We start from the raw sequence: 8,902 nt of genomic DNA on the forward strand, positions 1-8,902 counted from the left end.
AAATAAAAAGATCAGAAAATAAGTGAAAGGCAGAACTTACAAAACAGTCATCACACCAATAATGACACAGCAGAAACACGACCTGATACAGCCCAAGTAGCAATTTTTCGACACATTGGTTGTCAGTACAAACAAATGCACTGTATATAACGTTGCCCGAGAGCATTTTCAGTTGTTTCGGCCAACGTCCCCTATCCCGACTGATATTACGATGTTACAACTTTAAGTAATACCTTTAGTTATACGGGCAACTAATTTATTACCATTGAGACAACTACATATCACAGTTAAGTTTTTTCAACAATCGCAACGACTTAAAAACGTTATAATGCTAAACTAATTTACTCCCTGGCCGATTTGGGTTTTCTAGCCGACTCTGAAGTTGTCTGTCACGACCCTAGGTGTTGTTCTAGGTGTGTGACACCTTTGCGGCAACTTCAGAAGGAGAAAAAGAATTTACTTTATAACCTTATTTTTCTCTTATTATTATATGTTTTATTTTGCTGGAAATTTTCGATTTATTTAACAACCTGTTTGTTTGTTTTTTTAATAGCTGGTTTCCATTCCATTGTCCACTGTTTTATCAGTAGATTTGATAACCTTAATCTTTCAATCTTTGTATCAGCTTTGCTAGACGGGGTTGCCAGGTCAGTTTTTACTCTTTCAGTAGTTTTGCTTTCACAAAATCAGTAGATTCTTTTTAGGCCATGTAAATACAGTATACTTATACAGTAATCTGCATATCCGTCTTAACTGTCCCAAGAGGAATTCCAAAAAATTGGAAACCTAATTATTCCAAAACAACAACTGGTAATTACCATTTTTTAGCTAAAATCTACTAAATCAAAAACTAAAATATACTTAAGGATTTTTGGGATATATTTGGGATTTTTGATAATAAAAACAACAGCTAACTTAAGGGGATAGGCGCAAAATGTCGCCCGTTAAAATGTTCAATGTATTTTAAATGTTTTCATTTTTTGCGAATCCTGAGAAAACTAATAAGTATTTTGAAAAATTTAAACGCAGAAAGAAAGATTAAGTTATTCCGAGGACCGAAAGTCCCTGAAAACTTCTATAATGTTTATTTTAATAAGTTACAGGGGTGAAAAAAAGACAAAATGTAAAAAAAGACAAAATGTAGTGTCATTTTAATTCCAAATATCTCATTCAAAAGAAACGTTTTGGTTTTTCTAAATAATGCAGTCTTTCATTCTGCGTTTAAATTTTTCAAAAATACTTATTATAGTTACCTCATGATTCGAAAAAAATGAATAGGTACATTTAACAACTAGAATATTTTCTAATCCACTAATTTTAACAGCTGTATGTCTGGATCAAATTCTTCAAACAATTGTTTCACATTTAACATTAGAAACACGTGAACACAATATTCTGTGTTTTGCAAAGTTACATATGTTTAGATATTTTAGTTTTCCATCGTTAGCTTCTAATAGGCTCACCGAATGCCAGAACCCTTCAATAACACCTGAAATACTGCTTGCACTGTTACTTGAAATCTGCAAGTTTGTTACACAAGAATCCAGTTTCATTTCTCTGTAATATTCATCATCTACGTCCTGAATCTTATTTTCGGTCTTATTTTCGGATTGGGAAATTGTAACCAAATGTGTGAAAATTAATTTAGAAATGGGGTAAATACTATTAAAAAGCAAATTTTATTTTAGTCATAACAAAATGTTGAAATATACCAAAAATCTACTAAAAAATATTACCTACTAGAATATTTTAAAAAATATCAAAAATCTACCAAAAAAGTAGAAATCTCCTAAATGTGGCAACGCTGTTAAGGAGAATGCTACACTTTTGACACTGGTCACATGACCTCTCTGTCACCCAATAAGAGGGTGCGTTCTAAAATGGTTGGGATAGTCAGCGCGGCCGGGTTTGGTTGGCGATTGGACTTCTAAGTTGTCTTATCGGTCTAGGGTTGGTAATAAGGTATTTTTTTAGTAATATTGGTAATATTGTTCAATGCACCATTTTGGTTGTACTTGATTTTTGGCATGTAAAGAAAATGAAAACACAGAATATAAAAAATGCAGGCATTTTCTGATACCTTTAAAAGCACCATCAATACATTAAATTTATACAGAACATCTTTAACATAAATTTTGACTTTTATATTAAAATTTGATTTTTTTAAATTTGCATATTTTTTGTCAAAAATGTCGTAAAAAAGTAGCGCGTGTGTTTTTTAAAGGTGAAATATCCATATTTGACGGTAATCTGAGATGCGTTTATAAATTTCAGATCAGGTAATTTTGTTATGTCCTTTATGTATTTATATAAATTTAAATACCTAATACGATGTCAAAATAGTTACCTTTTTGGTTTTCGCATTCACCATACAGGTGTTAAAAATATAGGTAAAAAAACATAACTAGTCTGACTCCTTGAGCAACCATTGCACGAGCAGGTTCTTTTTATAGTCGCTTCGGTTGTCTTATGCAACGCTTACGAAACGATGTTGCTTCATAGGAGGTTGCCTAGGCAACGTCAAGACAACTCAAAAATCGTCCACCAAATTAGTGCAGAATAGGGCCGTCTTCTAGGCAATAACAACGTTGTAACAAAACGTTGCCACGCGGTAGACAACGTTGTCGCGTCGACAAATTGCTACTTGGGAGAGAGGACAAAAAGAATGCTAGAAACAGCAGAGATGAAAACCCTTCGAAAAATCGATGGTGAAACACTATGAGATGCAAGGTGGACAGCATTAATAACAGTAAAAAACAGAAGAGTAGAATGGAACGATCACATAAGCCGAATGACAACAAATAGAGTAGTAAGGATAGCGAGAGACGGTTCCCCAATAGAAAGACGATCAGTGGGAAGACCAAGAAAACGATGGAATGACAACTTACTGGAGGCACATTGAAAAACAGAGTCATGTCTACACAAATAAAAGAAGAAGACATTTTACCCTTACCATGACGAGTTTAATATAAGTAATTGAGGGGTCCGGCAGTAAAAAATGGTTATGGGCAGTAAAGAAGTTTTGAGTTTTGAAGTGTTGAATTTTGAAAAAAATATTCTTATATTTTTTATTAAAAAATATAGGGAGTATGAAGCATGTTAAAACTAGCTGAATATGTTGTTAATACATAGGCAAAATATGGAAAACCAAATATTTTTTTATAATGATTAATTAGAAAAGTAGGAAAATATGAACTACAACTTTATATTGTTTACCTAAAATATTTGAAATATTTTAACGTAACGTGTTAAGTGGTGTTGACTTAACATAATTTGGTAGGTACTAGGAATTCATTTAAAATTTAGATACCATTTGTGGTAAACAGATGAAATCAATTCCCAAAATAATTTTACATCTTTCAGGTTTTCTAAAACGTTTAATAAAAATAATAATATAGCGCTAGAGAGAATTTATTTTCATGTTTGCAAGTAAAAAATGTTAAGTTTTTATGCCAAGTGAACGTGGATGTAAACAATGTTAAGTACATCCCTTACCATTTTTTACTTGCGAACATTTATTCTAAGAATATAAAGAAATTGTCTTCTTTGTAGAAACTTGACCTAGCTTCACTAAATACTTGAAATTCAGGATCTTTATCTGATTGCAATCATCGTAGCTCTCAGAATTGTCACTGTTCACTGTTCATTTTTGAACAGCAAAAAACCCATTTAGATTTGAACAACCTGCATTACCATGGTCACATAACATTATTTTCATGCTTATGCATATCCCTTACCAAATTTTAAGAAATTAATCTAGCTCCATCTATTATTAGGAGGATAAACTAAGTAAAATTTTCTGCTTTGCCACGTCCCTTGCCATCTTTTACATACTATTTCGCGAAAAATCAAAATTTGTCCCTTACCATTGTTTACTACCGAGCCCCTCAATTATGTGAGGTGAAGTTGGTTAACTGTAACCTAGAGGTAACTGGGCCCTATACTTCTAATTTCATAATCCAACATTTTACACTTGCCACGCAGTATAACGTGACAGCCATCATCCCAAAGCTTCCGTTGCATCTAGTTCTTAAACTCTTGCTATGAGTACTGTTTCGAAAATTTTCATGTGAAAGTATTTTCTTTTGTAGAAACAAGAAACAACAACGTTGTAGTGACATAGTAAAAAATGCATTAAGTGCAAAAGTCCATATTTTAAGACGAAAATCGGGCTCGTACAAGAAGAAGCATCTATAGTGTAATTTATTTAAACCTTTTGAAGTTATATAAACGAAAAAAAGTTTAAATGCATAGGTTCAAGTTGCCCCGGTAAAATTCTACATATGGGGTAACTGGAACTCAAGTTTTCGTGTAACTGGATCTGTAGATTCCAACCAAAAAATAAAAATTCCTAAAACTGAGTCTACACATCTTCACAAACAATTTTTAAAAATGTCTAAACAAAACAATATAAAAAATGAATAACCATTTTCAATTTCCTTGCAAAACGAAAATACAGCCGAACCATATTCCAGTCCAATCAGAGAGTGCTGCAAGCACCTCTACCGGTTTCGAAACTTATTAGTCTCTCATCAGGAGGCACATATGCTGCTCTCCCTGATCCAACCAAAACAAACCCCAGCGTGCAGTCCCGAATTGCAACGAACGAAATGGCATAGATGCCCTAGCGGCAACTGCTAGCAAAAGACTAAGTTTTCACTCTAATGGCATATAACATATCCCACCAGAATGAAAACAATGGGAACCTTCTCTGGTTACACCTCCGAGGCTTCTACAATTTGCAAGCCATACGGATGCTGAGACTAAGGAAGATGAGGGAATTCTACAATTTACAATTCACGTCACATCTGCTCAGCGCGGTAAAGTTCCAACGAGACTGGTTCCCTTCATACTCCACACAGAGTAAATGTAAATAAAAAATGAATAACCATTTTCAATTTCGTTGCAAAACGAAAATACAGCCGAACCATATTCCAGTCCAATCAGAGAGTGCTGCAAGCACCTCTACCGGTTTCGAAACTTATTAGTCTCTCATCAGGAGGCACATATGCTGCTCTCCCTGATCCAACCAAAACAAACCCCAGCGTGCAGTCCCGAATTGCAACGAACGAAATGGCATAGATGCCCTAGCGGCAACTGCTAGCAAAAGACTAAGTTTTCACTCTAATGGCATATAACATATCCCACCAGAATGAAAACAATGGGAACCTTCTCTGGTTACACCTCCGAGGCTTCTACAATTTGCAAGCCATACGGATGCTGAGACTAAGGAAGATGAGGGAATTCTACAATTTACAATTCACGTCACATCTGCTCAGCGCGGTAAAGTTCCAACGAGACTGGTTCCCTTCATACTCCACACAGAGTAAATGTAAATAAAAAATGAATAACCATTTTCAATTTCGTTGCAAAACGAAAATACAGCCGAACCATATTCCAGTCCAATCAGAGAGTGCTGCAAGCACCTCTACCGGTTTCGAAACTTATTAGTCTCTCATCAGGAGGCACATATGCTGCTCTCCCTGATCCAACCAAAACAAACCCCAGCGTGCAGTCCCGAATTGCAACGAACGAAATGGCATAGATGCCCTAGCGGCAACTGCTAGCAAAAGACTAAGTTTTCACTCTAATGGCATATAACATATCCCACCAGAATGAAAACAATGGGAACCTTCTCTGGTTACACCTCCGAGGCTTCTACAATTTGCAAGCCATACGGATGCTGAGACTAAGGAAGATGAGGGAATTCTACAATTTACAATTCACGTCACATCTGCTCAGCGCGGTAAAGTTCCAACGAGACTGGTTCCCTTCATACTCCACACAGAGTAAATGTAAATAAAAAATGAATAACCATTTTCAATTTCGTTGCAAAACGAAAATCGTTCGTTGCAATTCGGGACTGCACGCTGGGGTTTGTTTTGGTTGGATCAGGGAGAGCAGCATATGTGCCTCCTGATGAGAGACTAATAAGTTTCGAAACCGGTAGAGGTGCTTGCAGCACTCTCTGATTGGACTGGAATATGGTTCGGCTGTATTTTCGTTTTGCAACGAAATTGAAAATGGTTATTCATTTTTTATTTACATTTACTCTGTGTGGAGTATGAAGGGAACCAGTCTCGTTGGAACTTTACCGCGCTGAGCAGATGTGACGTGAATTGTAAATTGTAGAATTCCCTCATCTTCCTTAGTCTCAGCATCCGTATGGCTTGCAAATTGTAGAAGCCTCGGAGGTGTAACCAGAGAAGGTTCCCATTGTTTTCATTCTGGTGGGATATGTTATATGCCATTAGAGTGAAAACTTAGTCTTTTGCTAGCAGTTGCCGCTAGGGCATCTATGCCATTTCGTTCGTTGCAATTCGGGACTGCACGCTGGGGTTTGTTTTGGTTGGATCAGGGAGAGCAGCATATGTGCCTCCTGATGAGAGACTAATAAGTTTCGAAACCGGTAGAGGTGCTTGCAGCACTCTCTGATTGGACTGGAATATGGTTCGGCTGTATTTTCGTTTTGCAACGAAATTGAAAATGGTTATTCATTTTTTATTTACATTTACTCTGTGTGGAGTATGAAGGGAACCAGTCTCGTTGGAACTTTACCGCGCTGAGCAGATGTGACGTGAATTGTAAATTGTAGAATTCCCTCATCTTCCTTAGTCTCAGCATCCGTATGGCTTGCAAATTGTAGAAGCCTCGGAGGTGTAACCAGAGAAGGTTCCCATTGTTTTCATTCTGGTGGGATATGTTATATGCCATTAGAGTGAAAACTTAGTCTTTTGCTAGCAGTTGCCGCTAGGGCATCTATGCCATTTCGTTCGTTGCAATTCGGGACTGCACGCTGGGGTTTGTTTTGGTTGGATCAGGGAGAGCAGCATATGTGCCTCCTGATGAGAGACTAATAAGTTTCGAAACCGGTAGAGGTGCTTGCAGCACTCTCTGATTGGACTGGAATATGGTTCGGCTGTATTTTCGTTTTGCAACGAAATTGAAAATGGTTATTCATTTTTTATTTACATTTACTCTGTGTGGAGTATGAAGGGAACCAGTCTCGTTGGAACTTTACCGCGCTGAGCAGATGTGACGTGAATTGTAAATTGTAGAATTCCCTCATCTTCCTTAGTCTCAGCATCCGTATGGCTTGCAAATTGTAGAAGCCTCGGAGGTGTAACCAGAGAAGGTTCCCATTGTTTTCATTCTGGTGGGATATGTTATATGCCATTAGAGTGAAAACTTAGTCTTTTGCTAGCAGTTGCCGCTAGGGCATCTATGCCATTTCGTTCGTTGCAATTCGGGACTGCACGCTGGGGTTTGTTTTGGTTGGATCAGGGAGAGCAGCATATGTGCCTCCTGATGAGAGACTAATAAGTTTCGAAACCGGTAGAGGTGCTTGCAGCACTCTCTGATTGGACTGGAATATGGTTCGGCTGTATTTTCGTTTTGCAACGAAATTGAAAATGGTTATTCATTTTTTATTTACATTTACTCTGTGTGGAGTATGAAGGGAACCAGTCTCGTTGGAACTTTACCGCGCTGAGCAGATGTGACGTGAATTGTAAATTGTAGAATTCCCTCATCTTCCTTAGTCTCAGCATCCGTATGGCTTGCAAATTGTAGAAGCCTCGGAGGTGTAACCAGAGAAGGTTCCCATTGTTTTCATTCTGGTGGGATATGTTATATGCCATTAGAGTGAAAACTTAGTCTTTTGCTAGCAGTTGCCGCTAGGGCATCTATGCCATTTCGTTCGTTGCAATTCGGGACTGCACGCTGGGGTTTGTTTTGGTTGGATCAGGGAGAGCAGCATATGTGCCTCCTGATGAGAGACTAATAAGTTTCGAAACCGGTAGAGGTGCTTGCAGCACTCTCTGATTGGACTGGAATATGGTTCGGCTGTATTTTCGTTTTGCAACGAAATTGAAAATGGTTATTCATTTTTTATTTACATTTACTCTGTGTGGAGTATGAAGGGAACCAGTCTCGTTGGAACTTTACCGCGCTGAGCAGATGTGACGTGAATTGTAAATTGTAGAATTCCCTCATCTTCCTTAGTCTCAGCATCCGTATGGCTTGCAAATTGTAGAAGCCTCGGAGGTGTTACCAGAGAAGGTTCCCATTGTTTTCATTCTGGTGGGATATGTTATATGCCATTAGAGTGAAAACTTAGTCTTTTGTTAGCAGTTGCCGCTAGGGCATCTATGCCATTTCGTTCGTTGCAATTCGGGACTGCACGCTGGGGTTTGTTTTGGTTGGATCAGGGAGAGCAGCATATGTGCCTCCTGATGAGAGACTAATAAGTTTCGAAACCGGTAGAGGTGCTTGCAGCACTCTCTGATTGGACTGGAATATGGTTCGGCTGTATTTTCGTTTTGCAACGAAATTGAAAATGGTTATTCATTTTTTATTTACATTTACTCTGTGTGGAGTATGAAGGGAACCAGTCTCGTTGGAACTTTACCGCGCTGAGCAGATGTGACGTGAATTGTAAATTGTAGAATTCCCTCATCTTCCTTAGTCTCAGCATCCGTATGGCTTGCAAATTGTAGAAGCCTCGGAGGTGTAACCAGAGAAGGTTCCCATTGTTTTCATTCTGGTGGGATATGTTATATGCCATTAGAGTGAAAACTTAGTCTTTTAAAACAATATAAATTGATTTCAAGCAACAGCTATTTACCTATAATGTAGAAACAGGTATACCAGATCGATCAAAAGTTCCCAAAAATATATGTTCACAAGATCTTGTAAAATATAACAACCATATTAGAGAAAAACAAAACGAGGAATCTTAGTTTAGCTATATTTCATTTTTGTTGATGTACTTATTTTGTTTTATCTATTCAGGACTGTTTTTTGTTCTATTAAGGACTGCTTCCATAGTTTCTAATCTTTATTTTGAGATCATTTAAAAATTTAAACGAGTGCTTCTGATGCTTTGCAAAAGATTCCAGTT

This window comes from Diabrotica virgifera, chromosome 3 (genome assembly GCF_917563875.1).
Source record: "Diabrotica virgifera virgifera chromosome 3, PGI_DIABVI_V3a".
NCBI classification, from domain to species: Eukaryota; Metazoa; Arthropoda; class Insecta; order Coleoptera; family Chrysomelidae; genus Diabrotica; species Diabrotica virgifera.